The sequence below is a fragment of the Oncorhynchus gorbuscha genome, linkage group LG12 (assembly GCF_021184085.1).
Source record: "Oncorhynchus gorbuscha isolate QuinsamMale2020 ecotype Even-year linkage group LG12, OgorEven_v1.0, whole genome shotgun sequence".
Classification (NCBI taxonomy): Eukaryota; Metazoa; Chordata; class Actinopteri; order Salmoniformes; family Salmonidae; genus Oncorhynchus; species Oncorhynchus gorbuscha.
Genome location: NC_060184.1, coordinates 70,844,123 through 70,870,156, shown reverse-complemented (window position 1 = coordinate 70,870,156; position 26,034 = coordinate 70,844,123). Strand labels below are relative to the sequence as shown.

At 41.8% G+C, this 26,034-nt stretch overlaps 1 protein-coding gene across 2 annotated transcripts in view; it reads left to right on the top strand.

Moving 5' to 3' along the window:
- Nucleotides 1-26,034, top strand: part of dpp6a (dipeptidyl-peptidase 6a) — a 345,755-nt gene that overhangs the window by 46,077 nt on the left and 273,644 nt on the right. The window lies entirely within an intron of this gene.

Genomic DNA, 26,034 nt, shown 5'->3' with positions numbered 1-26,034 from the left:
ACCCATGCAAGGGGATATGTTTTCAAATTATACCTCTCTCGTCTACCATGTGCTTTGCAGTTGTATAGCCTGCAGCACTGAGTATGGAGCCTAGTGTTATCATGAAAAAAAGCATATTATTAGTGAATGAAAGTTTTTCTATGTGTCTTTTTCCATAGGGCACTGATTGATATTATTGCTGGGTTCAATTATAAGCCTTCGTTTCTATCTTATGTTGTCCTTATTAAGCTTTGAGGGCAAAACTGGCCTTTTGATCTGTTAGCTCTTGGAAGGGCTCATGAAATTTTAACCTCTCCTAAAGCTATGAATCTCAGGATATTACTGATATTTCGTGGGGACTGGGGAACCGCTGGGTTGGATTTCCAATCTCCATGTGTCAGGCGTCACTGGCTCCCTTTACGGAATACTCATTCAGAAAGTTCTCTGGGACCCCTGTGTGAAAGCCCTACCTGGTGTCTTGATTTTATGATGATTTGGGCTTGGCTTCAAAACCGTAGAGGTTTCTAGTCTACCTTGCACCGTTGATTTGCAGTGTCATATTTCTCATTCTGCTGGAGAGGAGGCATCTCTTTACTGAAAAATGCTTGTAGTATACCCATTACAGAGGTGTTAACACTTTAAAGGTGTGTCCGGTTGTATTTATAAGTATTAAGGAAAAGCAAATCAATGCTGTCTGCAAAGCAAACCCTAGCCTAGACCCGTATGAGCCCTACTTCTGAATGACACTTGCTCAGTTGGTAGAGCATGGCGTTGCAACTTTAGGGCTGTGGGTGTTGCTGTAGCCACTCACACAAATCGATGCATGCACTACTGTGATTTGGATAAAAGCATCTGCTAAATGGAATAAAATTGGGGCTATATTACTATGTTATTATTATTACTCATAAAGGTCTCATTGTGGGGCTAAGCAAAATCATTCTACCTTGTGTGTTATGGTATAATATAGCTGGCTTTGCAAATGGTGGCTTTATTCATGTTTAACATGCCCTGCAGCTGTGCTCTACAAAACACTCAATACTGCAAGGTGATTGAGAACACAGCTGTTGAATCCGTTTTGAGAATATTGTTCCACTGTAGTACACTTTTATTCTCTAAATCCCATCATGCACAGCGGTTGAAAAGGGCCTTGTTTTCCCTCAGTATAGTTAAAAGTCTACCGATAAAAGTTTGTATAGGTTATGACTTAATTTCTTACCTTACCAAATAACATTTAAGTAAGCAAATCGGGAACTAACGGATTACTCTTGATGTGTTATGTGAATATATTCACTAGTAATATTCATATTATACTTTTCTTACTATGAAAGATGACATTACATTTCCATTAAATCGTAACATTGAAAAGAGCAGAGGAAATGTACACCACCAAAGCATCATCAGCTTTAATTCCAGGTTTGCCGACAGTAAGTTTTCCCTGACAACCTGTCCTTTCCACTTTACCCCTCCCTGACAACCTGTCCTTTCCACTTTACCCCTCCCTGACAACCTGTCCTTTCCACTTTACCCCTCCCTGACAACCTGTCCTTTCCACTTTACCCCTCCCTGACAACCTGTCCTTTCCACTTTACCCCTCCCTGACAACCTGTCCTTTTCACTTTACCCCTCCCTGACAACCTGTCCTTTTCACCTTACCCCTCCCTGACAACGTGTCCTTTTCACTTTACCCCTCAAAATCTGCTGTGGATTGTATGTATTCTGTGAAATCCAACTGTCACGTTCTGACCTTTATTTCCTTTGTTTTGTCGTTATTTAGTATGGTCAGGGCGTGAGTTGGGGTGGGCAGTCTGTTTGTTTTTCTATGATTTTGGGATTTCTATGTTTCGGCCTAGTATGGTTCTCAATCAGATGCAGGTGTCGTTAGTTGTCTCTGATTGAGAATCATACTTAGGTAGCCTGGGTTTCACTGTTTGTTTGTGGGTGTTTGTTTCCGTGTCTGTTTTTCACCACACGGTACTGTTTCGATTTTGTAATTTCACGTATTCGTTTATTGTTTTTGTATTTCATAGTGTTCAGTGTTTTTGTTATTAAAAACGATATGGACACTTACCACGCTGCGTTTTGATCCGATCCCTCCCCGATCCTCTTCAGACGAAGAGGAGGAAATCAACCCTTAGAGAAACAGCCTTACATTGGAGTCATCGCGATCCTTCACTTAAAATAACTTGAACATTGAGTTGTGCCAATTGACAGCCTCTCACCTTTCCAACATTGTCCTGTGGATTGAAATATTGATTGACACGATTGATTGATTTATCTACCTGTAAAATTGTTCGACCTCAAGGGTCCCTCAACTAGGTGGCGGCCAAATGGAAAATCTACACTCCATAGGGGGACATTAGGCCATCAGGCCTCAAACTACAATTGACAGGTTGACTGTTTTGCACTGACACATAAATTTGTTAAATGCCTGGACTCTAGGGAGGACAAATAGTGGTATATAGGGAATCATGCTGCGTTCAAGTCTGTCATAACAGGGTAAACCTGCACAGTATGATCGCTGACCATCTCACATGCATGTTGAACTACCATAATGCTCACCAGGGGATCTATCTGCCTCTAGTGAAATAGCGAACACTTCTAAAAGTATTAACTAATCAAGCACCACACAATGGATGCTGACCTTTCATAAAATGTTTATTTTGTCTAAATCTGGTCTATACACAGTGACCAAATGAGCACTAGCATACCATTCCTGCAGTCTGAAGTGTTGCCCTGATAGCTAGAGTAACAAACATACTGTCTCTACCATAATAATAACAATAATAATCATGTCTACCATTTAGCACATGCTGACCTTTTTTACCACGACCACATTTGCAGCTAAGTTGAAAAATGTATGAGCACAAAAATAAATGTAGGAGCACAAAAAACTATTTGATGTAACAAACCATTTTCTTTGTGGCAATGGTGCAAGCATGACAGTCATGTATTCTTCTTGAAACTCAGTGGCTATGGTAGAGTGAAGTAATCATTGCAACAATTATCTGGGTGATTATTTAGATTTTCTTTTCTAGGCGCACTGGAGCATGGCACAGCTAAATATTTAGCCACATATGCAAGTAAAATGGTCGCACTGTAAACTACAGCCCTGATTTAGCAGACAATTTTACCCCGAGTCACTTAGTCATGCATGCATACATTTTTAGATATGAGTGGTCCTGGAAATCGAACCCACTATCCTGGTGTTACAACCCACTATCCTGGTGCTATCAACTGAACTACAGAGGACCTATCATGTCATTCTGGTAGCCCATTAACCATCCCCCTATATGGCCCAAACTATATCTCTCCTTGGCTAGTGGCTCTGAGTGGAAGTCAGTGGCCGTGCATCCCTTTTTAACCAGCTAAGTTGGTCATCCTCCAGCACTTTCCTCTGTTTACTGCTGTTTGCTCTCTGCCACCACAAACAGGCCTTCAAGGGCACAGTGGGCAGTGTTGTCGAACCACTAATGATTTGCTGTCGTTGGCTGAAATGAAATGCATTTGTATCCATGGCGTTATCTCTCTAAAGAGGATAAATACCAACCGCTAACTACGTGTAGCTCTGTCTCCCTCCCTGGCCCGTCTGTTGAAGTTATTATTTTAGAACAACTGAGATTGCACTCACAATGATGGGCCATCTTGTCTCTGCAATGACTTCAAACTTTGTGTGCGTGCAGTTGTGTTCTTGTAACGGTTCTCTTGTGGTGAAGGAGAGTCGGACCAAAATGCAGCGTGTAGATTGCGATCCATGTTTAATAAACAAACGTAAACACACGAATCAATTACAAACACTACAAAACAAAGAACGTAACGAAACAGCCTATACTTGTGTAAACTAACACAGCGACAGGAACAAGGACACTAAGGACAATCACCCACAAATCAACGATAAACACCTGCCTCTGATTGAGAACCACTTCAGACGCACATAGACTTAACTAGAACACCCCACTAAACTACAATCCCAATACCAACACACCACATACAAAAACCCCATGCCACACCCTGGCCTGACCAAATAAATGAAGATAAACACAAAATACCTCGACCAGGATGTGACAGTTCTGATGCATGTGTTCAGATTCCTTTTTCAGCCCATGCGATAGACGTGGTTGTTTAGTTTGTTCTAAAGAATCATATTCAATTTAAACTCAAACGTTTCTTAGAAATCTACCCTTTAACTAAATGCACTATTTGAAATACCAAAGAAGGCCTAATTTTTATTTTTGGCCCCACAGATAACCGTTTGGTTTATTACGCTTCTTGTGTCCCCTTGGGGCTGATGAGGAGAATCCTGATGGAGAACCACTAACGTTACACACTTAATGCGTTCAGCATTGATCTCATGCCATTTCTGGTGAGCTATGGGCATGTCCCAACAGTCTGAAGTAGCTTTGCTTGTCTATTTTCCTTCATCTGCACAGTATCTGAAAACACTGGGTGAGCTACGGGTGTCCCAACAGTCTGATGTGGCTTCCTTACTACCCTTCACTCCTTTCCTTCATCTGCAAAGGATCTGAAAACACTGGATAGGTGAATGCAATACACAAGTCGCCTAACTGACTTGGTGAACTCTTCTTTCAGTGTGGATGAAGGAAAGGACATGAGTTAAGGGGGCAGATAGAGAATACTTAGGACCACAACCACAGTGGCTAGGCACCAGCAATAAAAGGCATTGGAACAGTGGCCCCTCCTTTTAGGTGGGCAGCCTGCATTTAGACTGTTTGTTTATTTGATTGGGGTCGATTTTATCGTGACCTTTTAAGTGGGCCACCGTTCCTCAATGCTGTTACTGTGCAAATGCAGAGTTTCATCAGGCACACTGGAATCCATCATATACAATGTTTCTGTCAATGGTCATGCATGTAGACTGGAGCGAGCCACCACTGTACATGAACACATATTCGTACAGGCTGGCTGATGGCTTGACAGCACAACAGTTAGTTTAAAATTGGTCAGAAATCTTATCTTATAAGGACAGTTTACAGTATTTAAAAAATAAAATAAATTGTTATGTACCGTACATTCATTGTATTTTGGGGATTATCCATCCATTGTCAAATTCTGGGCGCTCAATTCCTATGAGATGAGTTTCATTTTCACAAGGATACTTTATTGCAGGGTTCCCCAACTGGCGGTCCTCCGAATTTGGCCTGCATGTGGTTTTATTTGCCCCCTCTCCCATTTTTTTTAGTGATTTTAAGTTTGGAAATCTGTGATTTTAATTTTGGAAATCTGTTCCTAAGTATTCCCACGTATAATAGAGAGACACGTGATTGTATACAAACGTAAGCAAGGTTTGAAATGATTGCTTTAGTCACATTATATCTGTTTGGGGTTCTTGTGGTCAATTTGCAGTCTGTAAATTAATACTAAACAAAAACATAAATGCAACATGCAACAATTTCAAAGATTTTACTGAGTTACAGTTCATGTAAGGAAATAAATTCATTAGGCCCTAATCTATGGATTTCACATGACTGGGAATAGATATGCATCTGTTGGCCACAGATACTTAAAAAAAACAGGTAGAGGTGAGGATCAGAAAACCAGTTAGTATCTGATGTGATCACCATTTGCCTCATGCAGCGCGGCACATCTTCTTCATATAGAGTTGATCAGGCTCTGGCAACAGCTCTGGTGGACATTCCTGCAGTCAGCATGCCAATTGCGTGCTCCCTAAACTTGTGGCATTGTGTTGTGACAACTGCACATTTTAGAGTGGCATTTTATTTTCCCCCAGCATAAGGTGCATCTGTGTAATAGGAGAAATACCCACTAACAGGGATGTAAACAAATTTGTGGCCAAATAAATAAGCTTTTTGTTCATATGGAACATTTCTGGGATCCTTTATTTCAGCTCATGAATCATGAAACCAACACTTTACATGTTGCGTTTATATTTTTGTTCAGTGTAGTATAATGTTTAAAAAATATATATAAAATATATATGAGGACTTAAAGAATATCTGAGTGAGTATTGTACAGTCAGTTACTCTAGATAGACGAGGCTTGGGCTGTTAGCGGCGTTGTAATTAAAGATAATCCTCAGCTGTTTACATAATTAAAACACTTTCTTTGAAGTTTTGTCAGATAGGTCGATTTGTATCTCCAGGGATGTTCCCCCATTCCTTTTTTATAATCCAAATGAATAAATGTGAGATTAGGGTATTTGTTTTTTTGTTTATTTGCCTGACATCACATGGAAGCTGTCTATTGATACTGCCTGAATGAATATTGTTTTTTTTATCTGCTTCATTATCAATGTATTGTACACTAACCTATACAGTATTGTTCTGTATTGAAACTGACCTGAGTGGTTGATAATGAAGACACTAGATTCCTTCTTTGCTGCTGTGGAAATGGTGCCCTACATGAAACCTCAGACACACGCAGGAGCATTTTCTCCCCCCTACACACACACACACACACACACACACACACACACACACACACACACACACACACACACACACACACACACACACACACACACACACACACACACACACACACCCCTACCTGTAGCGTTTCTGGCTTTTGCACACTCTCCACAGTCCAAAGCAATCAATCACCACTTAGCCAGGCAATACTGTGCGGGTGCTCCCAGCAACATAATGAGTTTACAATAGATTAATATTTCATGGTGCCTTTTTGCGGCTCCTCCTGTCTCCATGTTTTCAGCTCATTATAGGGACTGTGGGAATAGCCATAGATTTAGTTAATTGTTCAAATGATAGGAGAGCTTTGCTATGGAAACCAGTGTTTTTCCTAGACAGGTACAGGTGGTGTTCAAATGTGGTGCAACAGCGATTCTCTGGGCTTGTTGATATTAAGATTTGCAAACCAATTGAAGCCAAAGCTGTAGGTGAGTGTACACCAGGAAGGTCATACCCACCTAGGCAAGAGTAGGAGAAACACTGCAAGCGTATTTCAGCTTTTAGAATGTCACAAATATAAGAGGAGAAACAACAGCCAATAAGGTTGGTGAATGCATGCGTTATGACGAGCAGCAGGCAGATGTACTGTTGGGCCCAGAGACTGTTTCTCATTGTGGACGAGACACATTTACAACCTCGGCTAACAGTGGGTTCAAGGAAATGATGTTGAGGTGGTCTCTGGAGGACCAGTGGTCACATAACAAATGGAGAGATGTGTAATTAGAGGATCATTCGGCAGTCTGTGTAAGGGATGCCGATGAGGGAGGGATATGGACATACTGTAGATTGATGGCAAGTCTACATGGAACAATGCCAAAACGGGTAAGAGAAAAAGGAGGGATGCTGTGTTCTGAGCAAATCCAAAGAAAATATCTACACACTGACATATGTGTTTGTCTGCGTGCATGCCATGTGTGCATGCGTGTGCGTGCACATGCTCTTGTGTCTGTGCCTCTGCGTGTGAGTGCAGTGCGCAGATACGATCCTCATCACATGGTTACTCACAGTCACAGCAGTTTGGGTTTAATCCAAAGTTATCAGCATAACTCACAATTAGCAGAGGAGGATTATATTATTAAAATAAGTGGAGAAGTGGTTTCTTTGGCAACAGCCCCCCTCCCTTTTCCAGAGAAGATCGTCTTTCTTTGTGCTCAGCATTAATGATGATTTCCTTTAGCAGCACTCATTAGGACTCAGCCATCACAATCTGGCCTCCAACACTTAGGCCTACTCATACCATTAAGTGTAATTATTGTGTTTCATAGCCTGGCCTATGTGTGAATGGAATGAGCAAGCTGTAGGAGACGGGCATTTTCTGGAGTGGTTCAGCGTAACCATGGGATCACGGGCTCTTGAGTAACTGTCTGACTTGGAGTAATGAAGTAGGTCCAGGTCCACACTGATGAATGCTCCGCCAACATATAATACCTCTTATTAAACTAGACCAGTGTTTTGTTCCAACGGTGGATCTTTGTCAGGTCAGGATGACTCGGCGCCCACTAACAAGTAATGTGTGTTTGACTTTACAGACGAGAGGGGTTGAAAGATGGAGTTTATGAATGAGAGACTACTAAGAGTGAGACACACACTGAAACTCAAAGGGGAAGACTGAGACAGACCATCAGAGGGAGACTCATTGAGACACACACACACACTGGGAGAGACACAACCCTGAAAAATAGATACTCAGAGACATATAGCGACTGAGAGACACACACTGAGAAGGAGTGACCCACTCAGCAAGAGAGAAAGACACTTAGAGAGAGGTTTAATGTGAGATGTTGACTGAAAGAAATGGTCTGGTAACAAGTTTGAGAATGTTCAAATACTTGTGACGTTCAAATTCAACAATAGGAGAAAAGTTTAAAAAATATATTTCATCAAAGCTTTGCTCACTGAAATGAACTTGGGCAAAATGCTGACAAAATATATTTAGAGCATTGTCACTTACATTATCAGCTAATTAGCCACATTGTTCCAGTTAGCAATACATGACATGTCCAGTGGGCGCTCTCAGATGTCTACTTTGTTCCACAAAGCAGAGAAAGTAACAAAAAAATGTACAAAATAAAATAATAAAAATCATTAAGAAACTCCATTATTGTATCTACTGCGCTAGGCTTTGTAGAAGCCTCTTAGACTAATCAGGTAAAGTGATGTTTATTGGCGGCTGCATGGATTTCTGGCATTTTCCTAATAACCTTCAGAAGGCATTGGCGAAGTTGTGTTTTCTCATCCGTTGTTGGATGAGTTGTTTGTTGTGGTACTGGTATTTTCTTTTAGAATGTTCAGTTTTCTTCCATATATATTGAACACAAATATAAACGCGAAAGGTAAGTGTTGCTGCTGTGTTTCATGAGCTGAAATAAAAGGACATCCGGCTTTTTTACCTCCGGGATTGTCTGAGACCAGTCACCCGGACAGCTGGTGAAACTTCTGTCTGTTAATAAAGCCCTTTTGCGGAGAAAAACTCATTCTGATTGGCTGGGCCTGGCTCCAAGTGGGTGGCCATGGCCCATGCATAAATGAAGGCCTAATTAATTAATTTAAGTTGACTGATTTCCTTATGAACAGTAACGCAGTGAAATTGTTGCATGTTGCGCTTATATCTTTGTTCAGTTATAGCAGTGCTTACTGACAGTGTCATCACTATTGCTCTATTTCTAATGGAAATACTTCAGAGAATTGTTTCGTGAACCTATTCAAAACGTATATCACAAACCTGATGTCAGTCCTCCAGCAGCTTCACAGTATGAATCTTGCAAAAACCTTTAATGACTTTGAATACTGACAACCCACCTGGGCTGTTGTTGATCAACCTAGACAGTTTTTTTTTTACTGACTCCGTGTGGTTATGTGTTGCACAGTGAAGGTTTATGATGTCTCAGCAAGGCTTAAATCCATTCTCCCTCTTGCCATCTGAGGCACCATGATTCATACAGGCCATTTTGTTTCTGGCCCGAGGAATTTAGGGAACTGAAGGTTGGAATTCTGGGTGATGTATAATTCCTTTTAAAAGACCAATGCAGCAATTTTAAATCGCAATATCATTTCTGGGTGACAATTAACTAACTGATTGTTTTCTATTCAAATGGTCAAAAAGAAACAAATATTTTCTTGACAAAGAGCAATTTCTCAAGCAAGACTTTTGCAAGGACTTTCTGTGAGTGGTCTGAGTGAGGGGGAGGTTTGGAACTCTTTCTTATTGATCTATTAACTAATTTACCAGACAGGCCAAAACTACATTCCACCAAAACATTTCAGGCAGTCTTTTGAAACAACTCTTACACTAAAAAGGGCATTATCATAATTTCACAGTATTATTCAAAATTAGTGTGGAAATGTATATAAAACAAAGGAAAATCACATTTTTGACTACACTGGACCTTTTAATGAGACTCGTGGGTCTCCAGACTCCCTGTAGCAAGACATTGTGAATCTCAAAGTATCCTCAATGTTGTGTGTATGTATACAGTCGTGACCAAAAGTTTTGAGAATGACACAAATAAAAATTTTCAAACGTCTGCTGCCTCAGTTTGTATGATGGCGATTTGCGTATAATCCAGAATATTATGAAGTGTTCAGATGAATTGCAATTAATTGCAAAGTAACCTCTTTGCCATGCAAATGAACTGAATCCCCCAAAAACATTTCCACTGCATTTCAGCCCTGCCACAAAAGGACCAGCTAACATCATGTCAGTGATTCTCTCGTTAACACAGGTGTAAGGCTGGAGATCACTCTGTCATACTGATGTAGTTCGAATAACAGACTGGAAGCTTCAAAAGGAGGGTTGTGCTTGGAATCATTGTTCTTCCCCTGTCAGTCATGGTTACCTGCAAGGAAACACGTGCGGTCATCATTGCTTTGCACAAAAAGGGCTTCACAGGCAAGGATATTGCTGCCAGTCAGATTGTACCTAAATCAACCATTTATCGGATCATCAAGAACTTCAAGGAGAGCGGTTCAATTGTTGTGAAGAAGGCTTCAGGGCACCCAAGAAAGTCCAGTAAGTGCCAGGACCGTCTCCTAAAGTTGATTCAGCTGCGGGATCAGGGCACCACCAGTACAGAGCTTGCTCAGGAATGGCAGCAGGCAGGTGTGAGTGCATCTGTACGCACAGTGAGGCGAAGACTTTTGGAGGATGGCCTGGTGTCAAGAAGGGCAGCAAAGAAACCCCTTCTCTCAAGGAAAAACATCAGGGACAGGCTGATATTCTACAGAAGGTACAGGGATTGGACTGCTGAGGACTGGGGTAAAGTAATTTTCTCCGATGAATGCCCTTTCCGATTGTTTGGGTTAACTGGAAAAAAGCTTGTCCAGTGAAGAAAATGTGAGCGCTACCATCAGTCAAGTGTCATGCCAACAGTAAAGCGTCCTGAGGCCATTCATGTGTGGGGTTGCTTCTCAGCCAAGGGAGTGGGCTCACTCACAATTTTGCCTAAGTACACAGCCATGAATAAAGAATGGTACCAACACATGGTATAAATAAAGAATGGTACCACAGCAACTTCTCCTAACCATCCAAGAACAGTTTGGTGACGAACCATGTCTTTTCCAGCATGATGGAGCACCTTGCCATAAAGCAAAAATGATAACTAAGTGGTTCGGGGAACAAAACATATATATTTTGGGTCCATGGCCAGGAAACTCCCCAGACTTAATCCCATTGAGAATTTGTGATCAATCCTCAAGAGGCAGGTGGACAAACAAAAACCCACAAATTCTGACAAACTCCAAGCATTGATTATGCAAGAATGGGCTGCCATCAGTCAGGATATGGCCCAGAAGTTAATTGACAGCATGCCAGGGCAGATTGCAGAGGTCTTGAAAAAGAAGGGTCAACACTGCAAATATTGACTCTTTGCATCAACTTCATGTAATGGTCAATAAAAGCCTTTGACACTTATGAAATGCTTGTAATTATACTTCAGTATTCCATAGTAACATCTGACAAAGATATCTAAAGAGCAAACGTTGTGGAAATTAATATTTGTTTCATTCTCAAAACCTTTGGCCACGACTGTACACACCACTTGCTGAGGTGTCACTATGCTTTAGCCAAGAAAGATGAACTGAATCGTTCTTGTTTTACAATGAAGATATCTTGCTATGTCCCCTTTTTTCATTTTATTACTGGTTATACGCTGTTCTCTATCGAAGGAATACCATTTTAATGAGATCATTATAGGGAGCCAGACAGAACATTAAATAACACCTGTTAGAAAAGGAACCATATATTAGTTTCCTATGGCAGGAGAATGTTAACTTTTTAAGTATAACAAGGTCTAGTATACATCTTTTGGGGTTGTATGACACATTTATTTGGACTTACTGGCCATGCAAAGACTATGACGGCCTCTCTCTGGACTCATTTTGAGAATGGGACATCCTAGCCCAGATCTGTTCATGCTGTATAGCATGTTCATGTTCATTGTCATTAATGGATTAAGATCACTTTATTGGTCAATTGTCCCAACCAAAATTTTGTCTTCTGCTTTTAACCCAACCCCTCTGAAAGACATGCATATACAGGTATTGGAAAGGCCCGGGGAGCTTTTGTGGGGGTGTAAGGGCACACCTAGGATTCGAAATAGCAACCCTCCTGGTACAAGGACAATTTATAGCTTGAATATTCTTTAAGTCAAGATTTGACTTATTGTTTTGCCTGTAGGCATTTCTCTGCCCAATACACCTGAATCTGCCTTCACATCAGTCAGGTTTTTGTAACTGGTAAAGAGGCGCCGTTTAGAGATTCTGGGTTTAAGCTCCATTCGAAGGCAGAGCATCATATCAATGCTATGTATGCTTGGAGTCAGCATGAAAGGGCTGTTGACAGCAACTCGTCAATGTTAGATGCCATAAATGAGGACTGGAAAAAGAAAGTGGGGGAAAACTGTACTTACATTAAAACAATTGCAGATGTGCTCCTATTAACTACCACTCAAAATATCGGGCACAGAGGTTGTCGAGAGTCTGACTATCACAACAATAGTAATTTTTTGACAATCTTAGACAAATAGCAAAGCATGACCATCTCATAGAGAAAAGGATGAACGCATGTGGCAATGGTAAGTACACGGAGCTACCAAATCCAGAACAATGTTCTTGAGGGCTTAGCTGAGAAGGTACAAAGTGAAATAATAAGAGAAGTAAAAGAAAGTTAAGTTTTTGGTGTAATTGCAGATGAAACCAAAGATTTAAATAAAAAATAACAAATGTCTTTAGTTGTGAGGTATCATTACAGCGTGTCCTTCCACGAAAGCTTTTTACACTTTCAAGTCAGCTGAAAGCTTAGATGCAGCAGGTCTCACAAACATGATAATTGATTGCCTTAAAAAACATGGCCTGGTCTACAGAAATAATCTTGTGGGGCAGCGCTATGACCGTGCTTTTTTGCTCTACTGCAAAAGCTTTATAACTTTATCTGGCTGATACGTTCATCTCAAGTGGCTTGCAGTTCAGAATGCACAGTAGCAGCCCAGTGAACTACAGAGACTTATGGGTGTAAGGTAGGCATGCAGATACATGGCATGGTGTAATCTGAGGGACAGGCTTCCAGCAGTTCTGAGAGTGCTACAGGGTATCACACTTGAAAATAATGGTGATAGATCAGTGGAGGCAAAGGACCTTCTTTCTCAGATTTACATTTCATAGGGCTTTTAGTTACCTTTTGTAAAGTGCTTGGTGATGCCAAATATCTTTCTGGCATGCTCCAATCAAGCTCTCTTGACCTAGCAAGGGCTGTGGATCTCGTAGGTGCCCTTACAGACGTATTACAGGAACTATGGAAAGAGGTTGAAGAGATTGCAGAGCACTGCAAAATAAGTGTACAAATGGTGTGTAATAGACAGCCTAAAACAAGTTTAAGATTTCACGACTCATTGATGATGAGCACTGTAGGACTGTAGAAAAATTGTGACCAAAGTGATGGTGAGAGCTTCCAAAGAGCTATCTTTTATCAGGTGCTTGACAGTCTCACAGCTGAGCTGCAGAGCTGTTTTTCAAAGAAGAATTGCAAGTGCAAAGGGTCCAGTCTCACAACCCAAAGAGCCTCTGTTTGTCTTGCTCAGACCTTTTGAGTTAGATTACATACCACACCACCACTGTATATGTGGTATGTAGGTATGTGGCAGGGTCTACAGTCAATCACGGACTACAAAAAGATAACCAGCACCGTCGCGGACCCCGATGTCTTGCTCCCAGACAAACTAAACAACTTCTTTGCTCACTTTGAGGACAATACAGTGCCACCAAAACCTGCGGGCTCTCCTTCACCGCAGCCAAAGTGAGTAAAACATTTAAACGTGTTAACCCTTGCAAGGCTGCCGGCCCAGACGCATCCCTAGCCACGTCCTGAGAGCATGCGCAGACCAGCTGGTTGGTGTCTTTACGGACATATTCAATCAATTCCTATTCCAGTCTGCTGTTCCCACATGCTTCAATATGGCCACCATTGTTCCTGTTCCCAAGAAAGCTAAGGTAACTGAGCTAAACGACTATCGCCCCGTAGCACTCACTTCCGTCATCATGAAGTGCTTTGAGAGACTAGTCAAGGATCATATCACCTCCACCCTACCTGACACCGCCACAATAGGTCCACAGATTATGCAATTGCAATCACACTGCACACTGCTCTAATCCATCTGAGCAATACCTATGTAAGAATGCTGTTCATCGACTACAGCTCAGCATTTAACACCATAGTACCATCTAAACTCGTCATCAAGCTCGAGACCCTGGGTCTCGACCCCGCCCTGTGCAACTGAGTCCTGGACTTTGACGGGACGCCTCCAGGTGGTGAGGGTAGGAAACAACATCTCCACCCCGCTGATCCTCAACACACCACACAAGGGTGCGTTATCAGCCCTCTCCTGTACTCCCTGTTCACCCATGACTGTGTGGCCATGCACGCCTCCAACTCAATCATCAAGTTAGCAGACGACACTACAGTGGTAGGCTTGATTACCAACAACGACGAGACCGCCTACAGGGAGGAGGTAAGGGCCCTCGGTGTGTGGTGTCAGGAAAATAACCTCACATGAGATGATTGTGGACTTCAGGAAAGAGCAGAGGGAGCACCCCCCTATCCACATCGACGGAACAGTAGTGGAGGTGGTGGAAAGTTTTAAGTTCCTGGGTGTACACATCACGGACAATCTGAAATGGTCCACCCACACAGACAGCGTGGTGAAGAAGGTGCAACAGCGCCTCTTCAACCTCATGAGGCTGAATAAATTTGGCTTGTCAACAAAAACAAACTTTTACAGATGCACAATCGAGAGCATCCTGTCGGGCTGTATTACCGCCTGATACGGAAACTGCACCGCCCACAACCGTAAGGCTCTCCAGAGGTCTGAGGTCTGCACAACGCATCCCCGGCGGCAAACTACCTGCCCTCCTGGACACCTATACCACCCGATGTCACAGGAAGGCCAAAAATATAATCAAGGACAACAACCACCCGAGCCACTGCCTGTTCACCCCGCTATCAGTACAGGTGCATCAAAGGTCAGTCAGTACAGGTGCATCAAAGCTGGGACCATGAGACTGAAAAACAGCTTCTATATCAAGGCCATCAGACTGTTATACAGCCATCACTAACATTGAGTGTCTACTGCCAACATACTGACTCATCTCTAGCCACTTTAATAATGAAAAATTGGATGTAATAATGTATCACTGGTCACTTAAAAAAATGCCACTTTATATAATGTTTGCATACCCTACATTACTCATCTCATATGTATATACTGTACCCTATACCATCTACTGCATCTTGTTTTCATACCCTACATTACTCATCTCATATGTATATACTGTACCCTATACCATCTACTGCATCTTGTTTACATACCCTACATTACTCATCTCATATGTATATACTGTACCCTATACCATCTACTGCATCTTGTTTTCATACCCTACATTACTCATCTCATATGTATATACTGTACCCTATACCATCTACTGCATCTTGTTTACATACCCTACATTACTCATCTCATATGTATATACTGTACCCTATACCATCTACTGCATCTTGTTTTCATACCCTACATTACTCATCTCATATGTATATACTGTACCCTATACCATCTACTGCATCTTGTTTACATACCCTACATTACTCATCTCATATGTATATACTGTACCCTATACTATCTACTGCATCTTGTTTTCATACCCTACATTACTCATCTCATATGTATATACTGTACCCTCATCTATGTATCTTGTTTATACTGTACTCATCTCATATGTATATACTGTATACCATCTACTGCATCTTGTTTACATACCCTACATTACTCATCTCATATGTATATACTGTACCCTATACCATCTACTGCATCTTGTTTACATACCCTACATTACTCATCTCATATGTATATACTGTACCCTATACCATCTACTGCATCTTGTTTACATACCCTACATTACTCATCTCATATGTATATACTGTACCCTATACCATCTACTGCATCTTGTTTACATACCATTACTCATCTCATATGTATATACTGCATCTTGTTTGTTTTCATACCCTACATTACTCATCTCATATGTATATACTGTACCCTATACCATTTACTGCATCTTGCATATGCCGTTCGGCCATCGCTCATCCATATATTTATATGTACATATTCTTATTCATTCCTTTACACTTGTGTGTAAAAGTTAGTTGTGACATTGTTAGATTACTTGTTAAATATTACTGCATGGTCAGAACTAGAAGCACAAGCATTTCGCTACACTCGCATTAACATCTGCTGACCATGTGTATGTGACCAATAAAATTGGATTTGATTTAGAGGACCTCAAACATGAGGTTCATCAAACCAAGCAGCTTCTTGATAGGAGAGAGAAAAGTGGAAGGGACAGACCGTCTACTCTCCTTGACTTTGTTGTGTTTCTAGAACATTATTAACATTATTATCTTCCATGAGCTATTTCGACTTTGTAAGATTTCTGTTGTTACACCAGTCAGCAGTGCTTCAGACGAGAGAAGCTTCTCAGCTTTAATACTGATTTTAAAACCTACCTTAGGACAACAATGTTTGATGACAGGTTAAGTCACCTCGGAATTCTCAGTGTTGAGTCAAGGAAGGCACGCTCCCTTAACATGGATGAGTTTGAAACATTTTGCCAGTTCTCACCAGAACTGAATTATACTGCTTTAAATCTACCTAGGATAAATCGGCAGTTAGGCCGTCCCTCTGGTCATGATTAAAACCTGCACTGTGTACTAGCTAGTACACTGACATTCTAAAATGATCTATTCTAGGGGTATCATGTCACGCAGATTTAATTTGGTCTTGATTAGGCCAATTCCAAAATGTAACATAATAAATATGAGCCTAAATATGATACTGTATGTTTGTTATATTGATGGGCACCAAAATAATTTTAAAACTCCATTTCTGCTTGATATCTGGTATGTCAAATTGCAGTGTTTTTTTGTAAATACATTTCTTTGTAAATAAACTATGCAATTTGTGTAACAGACAAATGCTATCTAATCTCCTTGGTGCTTGAGCTTTATTTTATGTGTGTGTGAGCAAGAGAAATTGAGCTGCAGTTCCGAGGTAGAGACACTGACTGTTCGTAGTATGTTAAAGAATTCTAGTGAAGTAACCCTTTTGGACCACACTATCTGCCACTCCGGGTTAAGTGAAATATCACTTCTACCTTTTAATCAGCAATCATAGGATTCATTCATGCTCCTTAGATGCCAGGTTAGGGTTACACACTAATTTTCTGTCATGGTCTATGGACCCCCTGAAGTAGCCTTGGCCACCACATGTATAAAACTCCAGTTCCGCCACTGCACTAGCGGAGAGCATCGGCCATATCCCCAGTGAATGCTCACTGCACATATTCACTCTATCATGGTTGGATTAGTGCCACTTCTGTTTGTTTTTAGACAATATCCTCCTCCAGTTTAGATGGACATCATATTCTATTTGTCTCCCCTAACCGCAGGCCTATTAAATGGACAACGATTTTATCGATTTTGTTTCAATGTCAGCAGAGTAGGCTACCCTGTAATTTGTCATATTAAAAAAGATTCTGCTAATGTCTCCAGTCGTATAAAGTGTAGTAGAATTGCATGAAATGTGTTTTTCCCGTGCAAGGAAAGAAGAAACATATCTGATATAGTGTCACGTTCTGTCCTTAGTTCTTTTGTTATGTCTTTGTTTTAGTATGGTCAGGGGGTGGGTTGTCTATGTTCGTTTTTCTATGTTGTGTTTTGTGTTTGGCCTGGTATGGTTCTCAATCAGAGGCTGGTGTCGTTAGTTGTCTCTGATTGAGAATCATACTTAATCATCAGCCTTTTCCCACCTGTGTGGTGTGGGTGATTGTTTCCTGTTTTTGTTTTTTATCACCATTCAGGACTGTTTCGGTTTTCGTTTTCATTCACTTTGTTATTTTTGTATTTTGTCGTGTTCAGTGAGAATTAAAGTATCATGGACACTTACCACATTTTCATAATGGAAATCCTGGTGTGTGTTTGTCTGACCAGTGTGTCTGTGTCTAAATCGGTCACCTTAATGCAGTACATTTTTAACTGTATTTATCTGCCTTAATTTTGCTGGACCCCAGGAAGAGTAGCTGCTGCCTTGGCAGGAACTAATGGACCCCAGGAAGAGTAGCTGCTTCCTTGGCAGGAACTAATGGACCCCAGGAAGAGTAGCTGCTGCCTTGGCAGGAACTAATTGACCCCAGGAAGAGTAGCTGCTGCCTTGGTAGGAATTAATGGGGATCCTTAATAAATACAAATCCTGCGAATGTGTTTGCCATGTCCATCCTCTCGGAGCGTGTCCCCCATTTTCAGTTGCTGCTGAGTTCCGCTCAGTTGGCAGCAGAGATGTTATAATGTATGGCTAATTGTATGCACATAATGAGGTTGGGTTGAAGGTGAGTCTTGGCCACCGTACATCCTCTGTCCCCCTCTTTTGTCTGCCTCGTTAGGGATGTGGCATATTAACTAGAGTCAAGCCTAATAGATGTTCCCACTTAGGAACCTCTCCAATGATGCCTTGCTGCTATACTACAAAGAAAGCCGAGTAGGATGTTTTATTCCATGCTCAGATTGATATGTAAATAGTAGCAGGTTATTTGAGGTAATTTCCATGGAGGGGAATGTAAGTAACCCCCACGCAATGGATTAAAGGCCTTACTTACATCAGTGCCTTATACATGCTGTGAAAAATCAAATTACGGGAGTTGCAGTCGCTCACTGATTTGTATCCTCCCCCTTCTCCACCACAAAGAAATACCCAAACACATCTGCTTGACCCAATCTTGTCATAAATATTTTTTACCCAACCCGCGGGCACATCACTGCTGTTGTAAATTGCATACCATGGCATCTCTCATTCTTATGGCTAGTGTTGTTCTACAGATGTAGCAGGGAAGACTCACCTGGCTGTGAGGGAAGGGAGATCATATTCTGAGCACATACAAACGAAACCAGGAAAGACTAACACTGACTTGCTTTGTGTCTGTGTCGATACACATCTGATCCTCTCATCAAACTGCTACTCTCAGCAGTTGATTTTTTAAATTTATCAGCACGACCCATAATTTTCAGATGCAAATTCTACCTAACACTAGGTGTGCCGACCTCTTGCTCAGGGAAGAGCGGGGGCAAGAGATCCGTGGCAGAGCAATGAAGGGTGTTGTAGGCGTATTCAACAGTGGTTGAAGAAGACCAGCTGAAGCTTGCTGGGGAGTCATGTTCTGCACACAGACCGTGCAAGTGGCAACGAACGCGGAGACTTCTGGAACCATGGTAGGCCACCAAAAGCATTGTCGCACAAAGGCCAGGGTCCAACGGGAGCCCGGATGGCATGCAAGTCTGAAGGAGTGGGCCCACTCCAGGACCGAGGAGTGGACAGGGTCAAGCACAAACATCTGCCCCCCCCCCCCCGGGGATCAGCTGGGAATGCTGTGCCTCACGGACCTGCTTCCCTATTCCCCAGCTGAGTATCGTCGACCAGACACGAGTTAGCGTGTTGGAGTGGTCTCTGGGTCCGAGGGTGTAGCCGCACTTCTCTCCTTTAACATAAAGCTGATTCCTCAGAAGGCGTTGGGTGCAGCGAGAGACGACAAAGATGTCGTAGAGGTAGACGAAGAAAACCGGTTCAACATGTTGCGGAGAACATCATTAACCAGAGCCTGGAACACCGCTGGGGCGTTCGTAAGGCCAAATGGCATGACCAGATACTCCTATTGACCGCTGGCCGTGTTGAAGGCAGCCTTCCCATATCCACACCAGGTGGTAGGCGCTCCGTAGGTCCAGCTTAGAGACCACGGTGGCCCCCTGGAGCGGCTCGAAGGCCGAGGAGATGAGTGGTAGCGGGTTGCGATTCTTCACTGTGATATCATTGCATCCCCGGTAGTCGATGCATGGGCACAGGGTTTTGTCCTTCTCCACAAAGAAGAACCCTGCACTGGAGGGGAAGGCAGAAGGACAGATGAACCCAGCTGCTAGGGAGTTCTTAATGTAGGTCTCCATAGCCTTGGTCTCCGGACCAGACAGAGAGTACAGTTGTCCCCGGTGCGGAGTGGTGCCTGGGAGAAAGTCAATCCCACAGTCATAGGGTCGGTGCGGCAGAAGCGAAGTGGCTCGGGCCTAACTGAACACCTCCCGGAGGTCCTGGTACTCCGCGGGAATGACTGAGAGGTCACAGGAAGATGTCCCGGGGCAGGCTGCACTGACTTCAGACAATGGGTGCAGCTGAGCGGGCTTCAGCCCATAATGGCACCAGCAGTCCAGTCTATGATGGAATTGTGTCGCTGGGGCTTTGAGAATCCAAATACCATGGCAACCTGATTGCCTCACTGTGGTTCCCTGACACTCGTAGGTTGATGTGAGTGACCTGGCCTATAGAGCGCCCGTCCAGCACTCTAACGTCCATGGGAATGGAAAGGGGCTGAGTAGGGATGCCCAGCTCGGTCACTAGCGTAGCGCCCAAAAAGACTCTCATCGCCCCAGAGTCAGAGTACCCGGAGAGATTTTGACTGGTTTTCTCTCGGCAGGATGGCATGGAAAGGGGTGTGAGTAAGGGAAGAGGAAAAGTTCTCCATAGGGCCCACCAGAGTACTCGCCCCTTCTTGATGAGCCTGGCTTTTTAATGGGCAGGTAGCTATGAAATGTCCCGTAGCTCCACAATCTAGACAGCTCTGGTGTGGAGTCGGCATAGGCGCTCAGCTGAGTCAATCTAGCCCTGCCCAGGTGTCTGGACTCCGAAGGAGGCGAGTCGGGAGCCCTATGTGATTCCCGAGAGAACTTGCGTGACGTTAGGTTCACTCGGACATGTGGACTTCGGGGGTCTCCGGGACTCTTCTGAGGCGAGGTAGGAATCAAGGGCGACAGGGCACAGATTTCCTCTCCCTCCTATATTCTGCCAGTGTATGGATTCCCTCCATAAGACATTGCAGTAACTCCTCGTGTTGTCCAATGTTCGCTCCTTGCAGGGAGACAGCATTGTGGAGCTGGTCTGCTGGGTCGGTCATTGCCAGTTCGTACTCCCACATGTTTGGAAAGACCCAGATGCAGACAGTGTTGAAGTAACAAAAGTTTATTACTAGTAATCCAGATCAGAGTCCCAAATGTACAGAATGGCAGGGTCATGGCAGGCAGAGGTCAATAATCCAGTGTGGTGGGACAAGGCACAGGACGGCAGGCAGGCTCAGGGTCAGGGCAATCAGAATGGTCAAAACTGGGTAATCTAGAAAACAGGAACTTTAGAAAAGACAGGAGCAAGGGGGAAAACGCTGGTAGGCTTAACGAATAAAACAAACCAGCAACAGACAAAGAACACAGGTATAAAAACACAGGGGAAAATGAGTTGAAGTGGGAGACACCTGGTGGGGCGTGGAGACGAGCACAAAGACTGGTGAAAAAGATCGGGGTGGGACAATTTTAAGTTTGTTACTAGTCTTCGCTTAGTAGCCAGAGCAATGCTGCAGTGCGAGTAGTCATGTGATGAAAGCTTGGACAGCGTAGATATTAATGAAAAAAGTGACATTTTGAAATAGAGGTGAATTCTGAGAGTTATTTGATAAAGGTAAGTGTCATAGAAACTGTAGAATATGCTCTTTCTGCTACTGTATGTCAATCAAAACGTTTTACCTGCATGTGACTCTGAAGGAGGATTTAATAAAGTGAATCTTCTTTCGCTGCATCTGTCAATTACAAGCTTCATGTACAATTTGACAACTAATAATATTGTCAGTCATTAGACTATTGTCAATTTATTATTGTCTTTAGGCTAACTTTTATTGAGTGAAATTAGTATTGGTATTGTTTTGATGGGCCGGCTGTGTAGGCTGAATGGCATTGTTTGTTTCCCATTGCTCATCAACTTTGAAATGTTTAGCATTATTCTAAAGGCCTACTGCAAGACGTAACATGTTTTAATTTCCCTTACAATGAGTTATATATTTAAAATAAAAAATAAGTCCCGTAACAGCTTGTTTTTACCATGGAGAACATAAAAGAGAATGGTATCAACCTCCAAGGGACGGTCAAATTATTAACATGAGCGCCAACGCTGATAAATAGGCATAACACAAATTCATTATTACACTATCGTTGTTCTAAATTATATCAATCTTCCTTATCATTCTGTTAGGCCAAATTAAATAAAATTGTTAAGTAATGTGCACAATTTTTCCCCATTCATCCATTTGTCATTCATTCAGTGTGCTGGCATCGGATATATTTAAGGATATGTTGTGAATTATTCTGAAGGCATCCTTTTGTCATTCATTCAGTGATGAGAGATGGTCTTGGCGGGTTAATTTGGGAAAAGGTTTGAGGGGGAGAAAAACAGGTAAAAAGGCTCAAAACACTTTTCTGTTTGTGATTAAAAAATTCGGACAAAGTAGCAAGGTAAAATGCAAACATTTAGGAAAAACCAGTCAAGGAGCAGGATGTGGGGGGGGGGCGCGATTTTGTAACTGTATTTACAAAATCAAACATCAGTAGCCATTGGCCTCTGGCGGTTCTCGTGTTAAAACGTGCTTGGCTGACTTCCACTGATATTAATTTAATTGGACCAGGCCATTGCTCTCTCTCTCTGTCGCTTTGTCTGTCTGTCCACTGTGATGAGTGATGTGACTATGCTACAGTCTTCGATATAGTGTGTATTGTCTATGTGCAGTTCTCCTCAACAACCGAGGCAGTTTTTCTCCTTCACACACAGTGCAAGGTGGACACAGAGCTCAGTGAGGCTGACTTAATGGATGACTGTGGCGTCCAAGGCTACAATCTCCAGATCCCACCGTTTGGGCAGATGCTCCCTGGCAGATACCCATACTCAGGCGCAGGCACACAGCCCTATTAATTAGGCCCCGTACAGAACAGGTTTTAGACATAGGTTTTGGAACAGTGCACAATATTGGAATGACGCTACTGAAGTCAAATTAGTTTATAGTTTGTAAAAAATAAAAAATATATATATATGTATGTGTATGTATGTGTGTGTGTGTGTGTGTATATATATATATATATGTATTCCTTTAAGACACTATATGTTTGTATTTCCTTTATTTTGTCAGTTAGTTATTTAAGCTTATATATATATATATATATATATATATATATATATATATATATATATAGAACCAAACCCAGCTTATATATATAAGCTGGGTTTGGTTCAATTTCTTTTCAAATATAATTGAAAAACATACAGTGGTAGTGAATATTATTAAATGTTTTATTAACGAGTGAATTGGTGCTAACATATAAGCACAGACACTAGTATTAGCTTAAATAACTGTAACTGCCAAAATAAAGGAAATACAAACATATAGTGTCTTAAATTAATACTTCATAGCATAATAATTCAGTAGTAGTGAATAGTAATTTACATTTATTTTAGATTAACGAGTAAACGACTTCTAATATACTAACACAGATGCAGTGTAGGCTGCTTTGTGAATCCAGTTTAGAAACGTCGGGCATTAAGAGCTAAACATTGCCAATCTCCATATGGATCGCATGGAAATTACCCCAAATTTGATAAATGAATGAAGTCACATAATTTGTCAGTATGATAGGTGAAAACATACACACATACTCACTATATTGACTTGCTCCAGATTTTTCTTCCCATTGATTATAGCCACTGGTTAAGGTATCAACTCTGTGTTGGGTTTAATATGGAAGTTAGTCAGGAACTGGTAGACAGGGGCTTTTGGTAATAGACTAGCAGTGATGAATGTGTGTAGTTAGTCCCTCACAGGGAGAAATGATCCACAATCTCTCCAGATGAGTCACATTTCACACTCAGAGGGCCCTGTTGGAGGCTAATTGGAGAGTCAATGACCAAGTCCCATCACTTTGGACACTCATGCTGCTTTCTTGGGAAAACTATTTTCAATTCAAATAGTGCTACTAAAACACTTTTTTCACTGACTGGGAGCAAGTTGCGATATATGAGTGTAAATACATATTTATTTATTTTTATGTTAATAACAGATAACAGGACCCGCTCTCACAGCTCGATGGTGGATAGATTATATAAGGCTATGCTATAGCCTATACGTGAGTCAAGATCTAATACTGGATTTAGACTACATGCTTATGCTAACTGTTTCCGATCAGTGATAGATAAGCAAACGGATAAATGAGCTACCACCTCCAGAGATTAATTAACCAAATATACAGACAGATTCAGTGAAACAAAATCACATTGATTGATTATCAGACAAGTCACAGGCTTTTGGTCTGGAGTAGGACCGGCTACTACACGAGTGAAGTGCAAAATCCACTTGTTAAGTTACATAAAATGCGAGCAAAATATACTGATCAGCTAATGTATGAGCAAACTAGAATGAAGATGATCATGAAAACTCACCTTAATTTAGCTAACATTTTCCCAGCCTAATTGTTACCAAATATCCAAATGGAGATTCAGTGAAAACTAAAAAGTCTGACATTGATTTATCAAGATGAGTCCCTCAAACTTGTCTTGAAGCAGCTTGATGGCTCTGCCTCATTTAACTGTTGTTTCCTCGTTTCCGCTGCGACTGGCCTCCTCCGCATTGTTCTCAACTCCTGTTTAAATCAATGTACGGTTTTCTAAAATGAAGCTTTTTTTCCAGGTTAGGGCTCATTACATTTCTGTAACGTCAGACCCGGTCTGGAGGGGGTGACAAATCTCCATGGCAACCAACTATATTATTACAATTTCTAAGCAGCATGTCTCAAAAGATGTTTAATGACTACTGATGTGTCCTCATGCGCACAGCGTCTCTGCTGGTGGTCAGTTGCTACAGCCCTGTGAAGTAACAAGGGCACCCAGAGTGAGGCTACCGCTCACACATTTTCCCCAGACAACATAGCAGCATCTCCTTCAAATAACATCGCCCTTCAGGTATTAATGCAGATGTATCCGAAAAACTCTGACATTTAATTTTCCTAGAATCCTCAACTGAGCGAGAGAGAAGATCCCGAGTGAGGATTGATAGATGGGCCATAATGGGAAGAGGCTCTGCTCGTATGCTGTCAGCGCACTCAGGTGAAGTCGTATCTCAGTTGCCCCCTGGAGCCTCCTAAAGGTCAACCTGCCACTTAATCAAACATCAGGCCGCCCACCCTGGTGTCAGCTGGACATGGCCTTCACTACCCCGCAGAGCTTAAAGTTCAACCCATCTGCTCACTGGAATTTACCGTTTGCCAGAAAATAGCTGACATTATGCCCACATAAAGCTGTCATAAGGTTGATATAATATCCATTAGAAGAGGTCAAGATAATGAACAGACCTAAAGCTCAAAATATGGCCATATTACATGTAAAATGGTTTGACCAAGATCCTAAAGAAAAAGTGCTAATCTTATTGTCCAAACGTCACTCTTTTATCTGCATGCAATATCTGTTGAAATCACTTTGTCACCATGTGTAACACATTGCAGTGACATTTCTGTAGTGGTTAAATAGTGTTCTTGAGGAAAAAAGTAATCCCCCCCCTCCAAATGTTGGATGTCAGGCAAAATGACATGTTAGATAAGAGAAGAAGATGGCATTTAGGATGTGTATTGGTTTTTAAAGGAGTTACAATGTGGATGCTACCATTATTACAGATAATCCTGAATTAACTGTGAATAATGAGTGAGAACAGAGGCATAAATATCATACCCCCCCAAAAAGGCTGACCTCCACTGTTATTGTAATGGTGATAGGTTAGCATGTCTTATGGGTATGATATTGTGCGTCAATAACTTTCCCACTTATCATTCTTCATAATTCATTCAGGAATCTCCGTAATCGTGGTAGCATCCACATTAACGAAGAAGTGTTTAGAAAAATATTTCATTCTTATTTAGAATAAATGTGACTCCAAAATGACAATATATTGTTTACCATTCATTTCTATTGGGCACAGAATAAACTGAAACGCAACAAAAAAACAAACGGCAAATGCATCCAACAAGATTGTATAGTTACAAGCGTGATGTTATTTTATTTTGTATTTAACCTTTAATTAACTAGGCAAGTCAGTAAAGAACTAATTCTTATTTACAATGACGGCCTACCCCGGCCAAACCCTAACCCGGACAACGCTGGGCCAAGTGTGCACCGCCCTA